The sequence below is a fragment of the Coregonus clupeaformis genome, chromosome 26 (genome assembly GCF_020615455.1).
Source record: "Coregonus clupeaformis isolate EN_2021a chromosome 26, ASM2061545v1, whole genome shotgun sequence".
Classification (NCBI taxonomy): domain Eukaryota; kingdom Metazoa; phylum Chordata; class Actinopteri; order Salmoniformes; family Salmonidae; genus Coregonus; species Coregonus clupeaformis.
In genome coordinates, this window is record NC_059217.1 from 45,737,407 (window position 1) to 45,746,474 (window position 9,068).

The following is a 9,068-nucleotide window of genomic DNA, read 5'->3' on the forward strand; positions in this document are numbered from 1 at the left end:
GCTGCGCTTTATCCCAGACCCGTTATCCACGTGACCGCTCACCATTCACACGAACGCGCACGGACGTCATTGGTGACACCGAGGAAGAAGATGGGCGACTACTAGGATTATCATGCATCTCTTTAGTCTGGGTACCAGACATTCCACTCCTTGCCCTCCTTTCATTTGCCAAAGAGACTGGCCTTTCGGTAATCTCAACGTTCAATATGCAGCCGGATTTACGGTGCAGTTGCTGATTGGTACAACATTCATATTTTCCATGACAACATCATCATTTGGCACAATCTATAATTCAAATTTTAAGAACAACTAAAAACACCCTTACGACCTGCTGCGGTAATTCCCTTGTGAGAAGATACGTGTCAATGCAAGATCATGTTGTACAAAGTGGCTAGAGGAATTAGTAACGGAGAGAGATAAATAATATGGAGAATATTAGCCTACGTTCGCACAAGCTGCAGCCCATTGATGAGAGGAAAGAAACGCAAAACTGGCACCTGTCCTCATTCCTCGCACATATGCTGATCGCAATGACTTGCTTACATTTTTACAATTTGTTATGCTCATTTCAGTTATATTATTTGTCCCTCCTCTCTTATTAAGAGATGGAGTCCAGACAGGCTACTTTAGGAAACGTTATATTTAGGCCTATAGCATAATGCTAACATAATGTAGCTAGCATATCAAATGAATTGACAATTACAGTTTGAATGGACGTTAGTTATGGAATTATTATCCCAGCATGTGCCTTATTCCAGAGCAAGATTTGCGCTGGATTAGTTTTTCTAAACTACCCCCTGTAATCATGTCTTTTATTTTTATTTTATTCAATTGAGTCTATGCCGGAAGCCTGGTGGTTTTTATTCTAGGCGTGAAGATCATTCAACATCATGTCTAGACGATAAACGGCTACACTGATCACGTGCTTGGCTGCCAAACGTATAATATTTAAAGTGAGGAAATTTGATCGTAGTCATTATTTTTTAGCGATCCACGTTAGACAGCAAATGACAGGAGTGGCAAGGAGTGGAATGTAATAGCTGAAAAGAGACGGGAACCAGGCTAGCTATTTAGGTCTACTTACTCATTGCCTCACATTTAAAACAATTTAAGTTAATTTCGCAAATTTCCATTATAAAATATTCCCATTATAAAAACGTGTGATGGAGGTCGTGACTGAGTGTTTTATAGTATTTTAAAAGTGGCGCTCTACCGCACCCATGTAGTTATCACTGGGTAGTGCAATCATTTTTTACTACAGTATTTCATTTTGGCAGTATTCATGTTGCCATGGTATTCTCTTTCTATGAATAAGAGAGAGACCAGAGATTGTCAGAGCCAAGCAATCCAGTAAGACATGTAACCACTATCATTTTAACATTTTACTCTCAAATTCATAGACAGAGCTATGGATGCAAGGACTGACCATCCATGATATCAACATTATAGTTTTAACCATGTTTTGATGCGATATAATGTTTGTTTACATTTACTTAGTTAAAAAACCATTACAAGCTTATATTTTGTGTTCTGATGGAGTTGAACCACTGAGTTTCTAAACCCAGAGGCGCAACATCGCGAGACTTCCGGGAACGCTTGCGAAACAGACCAATCAGACCAGGACGGGGTTTGAGAAGTCAATGAGAGAAGTTAAACATTCTTCCTTAGTTGTTAATTTTCTCGAAATCGAAAGGCACAACCTAGATTCGAGCCAATGTCTTAAAGCTGCAATATGTAACTTTTTGGACGACCTGACCAAATTCACATAGAAATGTGTTGTTAATTATCTGTCATTCTCATTGAAAGCCAGTCAAAGAAGCGGTAGCTCTGTTCTACGTGCTCTTTCTATGCTTCCCGTTCTTACGTTTCCTTTTTGCGTCTTTTACTTTCGGTTTTGTACACCAGCTTCAAACAGCTGATACAATATAAAATACAATATTTTTGGATATGGAAAATATATTTTACAGCGGTTTAGATAGTACAATAATTATCTACACTATACTTGTTTGTTTTTGTTCCACATAAACTGAAATTAGAACTATTAGAATTTTAGCAACCAGGAAATGGCGGAGCAAGTAGTTAAACATGCTATTACTCCAACCTCGTGACAAACTGACACGTTTTCATTTTAATCAAAAACAACTTTATATCGAAGGAGTGCCTTTGATTTGATGGCCTGCACATGCGCAGTTCGGCGCGAGACGACAGTTAGACCCGATGACTTATCTCTATGCATGAGCTTGTGCCACGTTCATTTTTTTATCTAACCTTTATTTAACCAGGTAAGAAGCCGGTTGAGAACAAGTTCTCATTTACAACTGCGACCTGGCCAAGATAAAGCAAAGCATTGCGATTAAAAACAACAACACAGTCGGAACTAGGAAACTCAAAAATGTCCGACTTGCTGATTCTTTGAACACGGCACATGTATAACTTCAAACCGTTTGCATGTTGGACATTTCCTAGTTCCAACTAGCACGTGAACGCGGCATTAGCTAGCCAACGTCGTCATGGCATCGCCTACAAGTGTGATCAGAGATTTCTGTTGGTGAAGCAGTTTTAGCCTATCTTCATACTGTACTGTCTTTGGTTGAACCAAAGATTATGGATATACTGACAAGATACATGTCTCTCCACCCTAACAATGGGAGTCGTCTAGCTCTCATTATTGTAATCCTTTTTTGAATATTTGATGAGGGGTTGTTGACGTCAACCGCCTGTATTCAATGGAGAGAGATGCTATGCTACTAGCCTAATGCCATGAATATGCATAGCCATCTCAAGACAACTCCGATATAAAGTGTTTTTTCTCAAAGTTGCCAGAATATTAGTACACTCGTAACAAGTTAAGCATTACCAAACTTCTATTAGATCAAATAAACCTCAGGTTGCAAATAAGCCATTCAGTTTTTTTGTTGACCAAATTCGACATCCTCTCATTGACCTCGTATACAAAAACTCTTTTCTTGGTGGACGAAGCAACGAAATAACGCCACCTGCTGGAGAGAGACAGATTTTCCCACCGAGTTGGGCCTCTGTCTTACTCTCTGACTAATGGTGTGTTCATGACAACTGGAAACCCGGAAAAATACGAGGTCAAATCATGACGTCAGTGATCTTCAAGGTCGGGAAAATCGGAGCTAAAATAAAATACTTTGTTTGTCCATTCCCAGGGTGCTGCTGGAGAGACTCATCACTGCTGCGTTTCACCAACATTTAGTCCCAAAAAATAATCTAACATAAATCATGTAGCAGATATAGGATATTGTAGAAAGAGTATGTGGCCTTTTCTGTAGCCTACAGGCTGGAGATAAAAATGCGTGACTGTAACGAGACGTACACTTTTTACATCATGCAGGTTTCTCAAATAACAAAATGCACTGTCATGTTAACAAACAACCTATTCTAAAAACAGGACAGGTCAAAGTAAAATTGACAATATGGAATGGACATTTTACATTTACATTTTAGTCATTTAGCAGACGCTCTTATCCAGAGCGACTTACAGTTAGTGAGTGCATACGTTATTTTTATTTTTTCTCTACCAACTGAGCTACAATCACAACTGTTGTTGTTTCACCCCGTTGTCATGATCAGTGGTTTCAAGTTTGTATCTGTCCATTTTTGACAAGCTGATCATAGCTAAAAAAGAAAATACTTCTGCATTTCCCGCTGTGTAATAAACACATTGCAAATAGGCTCAGGATAGCTCCTGATTAAAGTTGGGTAGCTGATATTCAGAGTTAACAAAACGGCGGGCCTACCACATCGATGGGCATTCATAAACTTCCATTTTTGTTCCGGTCCAGACCAAATCTGAAGCAATCATAGACGTCTATGTTTGGTTCAGATTTTGTCCGGTCTGGACCAGCCTTCATTTGGCCCAAACATAGACGTCAATAAATTACGTATGTATTTACCGGATGTTGAAATCAGGCATATTTTTGGTTCAGAATGAAAGTAGAACATATTTTCAACGTCTGGAAAATACGTATTTTCAACATCCGGAAAAATAAGTATTTTAAATTTTTATTCAGAACCGGAAATGATCCTGATTTCAACATCCGGAAAATACGTATTTTTCAACGTCCGGAAAATATGCCTTTTCAATGTCCTGGAAAATCTGTATTTTAAACATACGGAAAATACATTTTTCACCTTCCATTCAGAACCTAAATTGAACTTAACTTCAATGTCTGGAAAATACGTATTTTAGAAGTCTTTTCAACGTCATTTTGCTTACTGGGACTATTCTAGTTTTGCGAGGGGGTTTGGTCTCGCCCAGGGTGGCAGAACGGCCATTAAAAACCTACTACCCCATCTGCTCCTCCCCATGCCAACAGCCTGGGAGGACAGGACACCACCCCTCAACACACCCTATAACTCTTCTGAAATGAAATCTTGTATACCCAAATACCTCTCTGCAGCTGCCACCACAACATCTCTTTTCTGTGATTTTCTGTGGTACAGTTGATAACCGTCGCTATGAACGCTAAGAAGCTAACCTTACTGATGCATAAATCACTTGTTACCCTATCATTCTGTTCTGGCACAGATCTACTACTCACTGGGATCCTCTCAGGATCCCTTGACCCTTGACCCATCCTCCTCTACTTTATAATAATAATATGCCATTTAGCAGACGCTTTTATCCAAAGCGATTTACAGTCATGCGTGCATACATTTTTTGTGTATGGGTGGTCCCAGGGAATCGAACCCACTACCCTGGCGTTACAAGCGCCGTGCTCTACCAATTGAGCTACAGAGGACCACATACTTTCTTCACTGCCTCAGCATACGACACCTTCTGCACTACTCTGACTCTGGCTCTCCTAACCTACTACGGAACTTCAAATCTGACATATAAAAAAATGGATCCCTTCTAACCATGACCATCTGTCTTGTAGGACGCGGAACTCATATTCAAAATTGGAATATTGAGCATCCACCGTTCAAAACATTTAAAATAGTTCCTAATTTGTTATATCACTGCACTCTCGTATGACTCCATGAAATAGGCAGAATAACTAGCTAGCTAGCTAAATTATTACAAACATTGTGACAGTGATTTAATAGTTAGCTTGTTTTGATGTTGTCACAATTGCAATCTCCCTGCACAAATTCTGTGCAAGGATGTTGGTCGTCAGTACAGTGACTTGATCAGCTGTGTAGCTAACTGTTGTAATGTGGACACCCCTTCAAATCAGTGGATTCGACTATTTCAGCCACACCCGTTGCTGACAGGTGTATAAAATCGAGCACACCGCCATGCAATCTCCATAGACAAACATTGGCAGTAGAATGGCCTTAATGAAGAGCTCAGTGACTTGTTGGAAAGGGTGCCACCTTTCCAACAAGTCAGTTCGTCAAATTTCTGCCCTGCTAGAGCTGCCCCGGTCAACTGTAAGTGCTGTTATTGTGAAATGGAAACGTCTAGGAGCAACAACGGCTCAGCCGCGAAGTGGTAGGCCACACAAGCTCACTGAACGGGACTTAATAGTGCTGAAGCGCGTAGTGTGTAAAAATGGTCTGTCCTCGGTTGCAACACTCACTACCGTGTTCCAAACTGCCTCTGGAAGCAACGTCAGCACAATAACTGTTCGTCGGGAGCTTCATGAAATGGGTTTCCATGGCCGAGCAGCCGCACACAAGCCTAAGATCACCAATGCCAAGCGTCGGCTGGAGTGGTGTAAAGCTCACCGCCACTCTGAAGCAGTGGAAACACGTTCTCTGGAGTGATGAATCACGCTTCACCATCTGGCAGTCTGACAGACGAATCCGGGTTTGGCGGATGCCAGGAGAATTCTACCTAACCTAATGCAACTGTAAAGTTTGGTGGAGGAGGAATAATGGTCTGGGGCTTTTTTTCAAGGTTCGGGCTAGGCCGAACCTTGATTTTCCAGTGAAGGGAAATCTTAACGCTACAGCAATGACATTCTAGACCAGGGGTGTCAAACTCATTTTAGCTCAGGGGCCACATGGAGGTAAATCTATTCCCAAGTGGGCCGGACCGGAAAAATCATGGTATATATAACTTAAAAACAACAACTTCAGATTGTTTTCTTTGTTTTAATACGATCAACATACAACATAAAGCTGGAGCCTGAGGACAGTGTGTCCAAAATAGTACAAGCACAACATCACTATTAATCATAAAACACGTAATGCAGAAATGTAGATACAAATAATGAAATCCTGTTCCCCAAACAAGTGCAAGAACCACAGAGTCAAGAATAGGTTAAATATACAAATAAAATAAAATCAATTAAAAACAATAGCACATCAACATAAAAACATATAAACATAAATCTGAAAGCGTTGCTCAAACTCCCGTAACAGTCCCGTTATTTTATCTTTGAACCGCTTCATGTCTGCCACATGTTGGGTCGCGCACACATTTTTCAGACAGGGGAAGTGAGCTGCATCACCACCGGCAAGTTGCGTCTCCCACAATGACAGCTTCAACTTGAAAGAACGTATGCTGTCATAATACTGCGTGACAACTTTGTTGCGCCCTTGCAGCTGTTTGTTCAAGTTATTCAGGTGCTCTGTAACATCCACCATAAATGCAAGGTCCTCCATCCATTCTGCGGAATGAAATTCTAACACTGGTTTGCCCTTTTCTTCCATGAACTGTTCAATTTCTTCTCGTAAATCAAAGAAACGCCTCAGCACAGCATCTCGGCTTAACCATCTTACCTCAGTGTGGTATGGCAGGCCATAGATGTGGTCTTTCTCTCTGAGAAGGCTGTCAAACTGACGGTGATTCAGGCTTCTGGATCGGATGAAATTAACAGTTTGGATGACCACCTTCATGACGTTATCCATCTTTAATGACTTGCAACACAAAGCCTCCTGGTGCAAAATACAGTGAAAAGTCAAAAAATCACGTCCTCCATTTGCAGATTGCACTTCTCTCTGAACTTTGTCACAACGCCTGCTTTTTTCCCGATCATTGAGGGCGCACCATCTGTAGCCAGGCTGACAGGCGGGACCAGTTCACTCCGACCCTGTCCAGCGCGCCGGCGAGTCGCGGTAAAAATATCAGCTGCTGTCGTTGTATCTGTCATCGGCACCAACTCCACAAACTCCTCGGTGACGGTCAATGTGTCATCAACTCCGCGGATGAAAATGGCCAGTTGTGCAACATCTGTAATGTCCGTGCTTTCATCAATTGCAACCGAAAACGCAATAAATGACTACTTTTTGCTTCAACTGGCTGTCCAAATCCACTGAAAGATCGGAAATCCTGTCTGCAACTGTGTTTCTTGTCAGGCTGATATTTGCAAAAGCCTGCCGCTTTTCAGGGCACACAATCTCCGCTGCCTTCATCATGCATGTTTTTACAAATTCACCCTCACTAAATGGTTTTGAAGCCACTGCGATTTCATTAGCAATGAGGTAGCTAGCTTTCACTGCAGCGTCACTGATGTCTCGGCTGTGAGTAAACACAGACTGCTGTTTCTTCAGACCCGCCAACAGTTCATTCACCTTCTCTCATCTCCGCTGTCCTTGAAAGTTGTCATATTTGTCGGCATGAAGACTCACATAGTGGCGACGAAAGGTTATATTCTTTCAGCACTGCAACATGCTCTGAACACACCAAACATACAGCTTTCCCATTCAATTCCGTGATTAAATAGGATGACCATTTTTCTTGGAACACTCTGCACTCTGCGTCCACTTTTCTCTTTTTTGACAGAGACATATTGGGGCAATGAGGGTGCCAAAGCACATAATGTTAAAAGTAGAAGCCGTAATAAATATCGCGGGCAAAACAAAGTAGCTCATTGGCTGCACGTGCTTGACCTACTTGCTCTGCCCCGGTATAAACAGTTTGCTTGCTTAACACAATTGCTATTGCGCCATCCAGTGGACGCAATTGGAACATCAGTTTATTTTATTAAAAAATTGCAGCGCATTTTTATACTTCACAATTATTATTATTATTTTTTTATTTTTTTATTTTTATCATCTCGCGGGCCGGATTAAACCCGTTTGCGGGCCTGATCCGGCCCGCGGGCCGGACGTTTGACACCCCTGTTCTAGACGATTCTGTGCTTCCAACTTTGTGGCAACAATTTGGGGAAGGCCCTTTCCTGTTTCAGCATGACAATGCCCGTGTGCACAAAGCGAGGTCCATACACAAATGGTTTGTCGAGATCGGTGTGGAAGAACTTGACTGGCCTGCACAGAGCTCTGACCTCAACCGCATCGAACACCTTTGGGATGAATTGGAACACCGACTGCGAGCCAGGCCTAATCGTCCAACATCAGTGCCCCGACGTCACTAATGCTCTTGTGGCTGAATGGAAGCAAGTCCCCGCAGCAATGTTCCAACATCTAGTGGAAAGCCTTCCCAGAAGAGTGGAGGCTGTAATAGCAGCAAAGGGGGGGACCAACTCCATATTAATGCCCATGATTTTGGAATGAGATGTTCGACGAGCAGGTGTCCACATACTTTTGGTTATGTAGTATAGCTAGCTAGCTCTTTCTTCACTGACATAAAAAGCTTGCTTAGCCTTTTTAAATGACCCTGATGTTGTAGACATGCAGCCCCACAATTAAGAGCTGATTGTTATTAGAAATCAGTTGTAGATCAGCATGTTTCTCTGCGATCCTATCGTTGGGTCAGCTGAGCACAGCCGCTGACTCGAGGCTGCTGCAATGACTCCTCTGACAGAAGAACAGCTGCTAAATGAAAACTCATAATAATGTAACTAAGCATTAGCACTACTAGCTACAGTAGCTTAGAGATAGTAGAGAGATGGTAGAGCTAGGTTTTGTTGGAAGATTCAATAAATGGATGCAGAAACTGCAGACTGCCATTTAAACTTAATATTCCATCTACTCCTCATAATCGAGAAGTGTGCCACTGTTTTGACTCACCTGAAAAAAATTCAGGTCCTACCGAGATTTGAACTCGGATCGCAGGATTCAGAGTCCTGAGTGCTAACCATTACACCATAGAACCACACACATCATGAAGAGACACGTAACGTATTAGTATGTATTGCACCGATTCGTTCTCCTTATTGTCCTATGACTAGCTGGCTGTCAAGAAGAAG

At 41.9% G+C, this 9,068-nt stretch overlaps 1 non-coding gene across 1 annotated transcript; it reads right to left on the reverse strand.

Moving 5' to 3' along the window:
* Positions 1–8,902: 8,902 nt before the first annotated feature.
* Positions 8,903–8,974, reverse strand: trnaq-cug. Its single transcript has one exon. It is a non-coding gene; the product is annotated as a tRNA-Gln (tRNA).
* Positions 8,975–9,068: the final 94 nt, after the last annotated feature.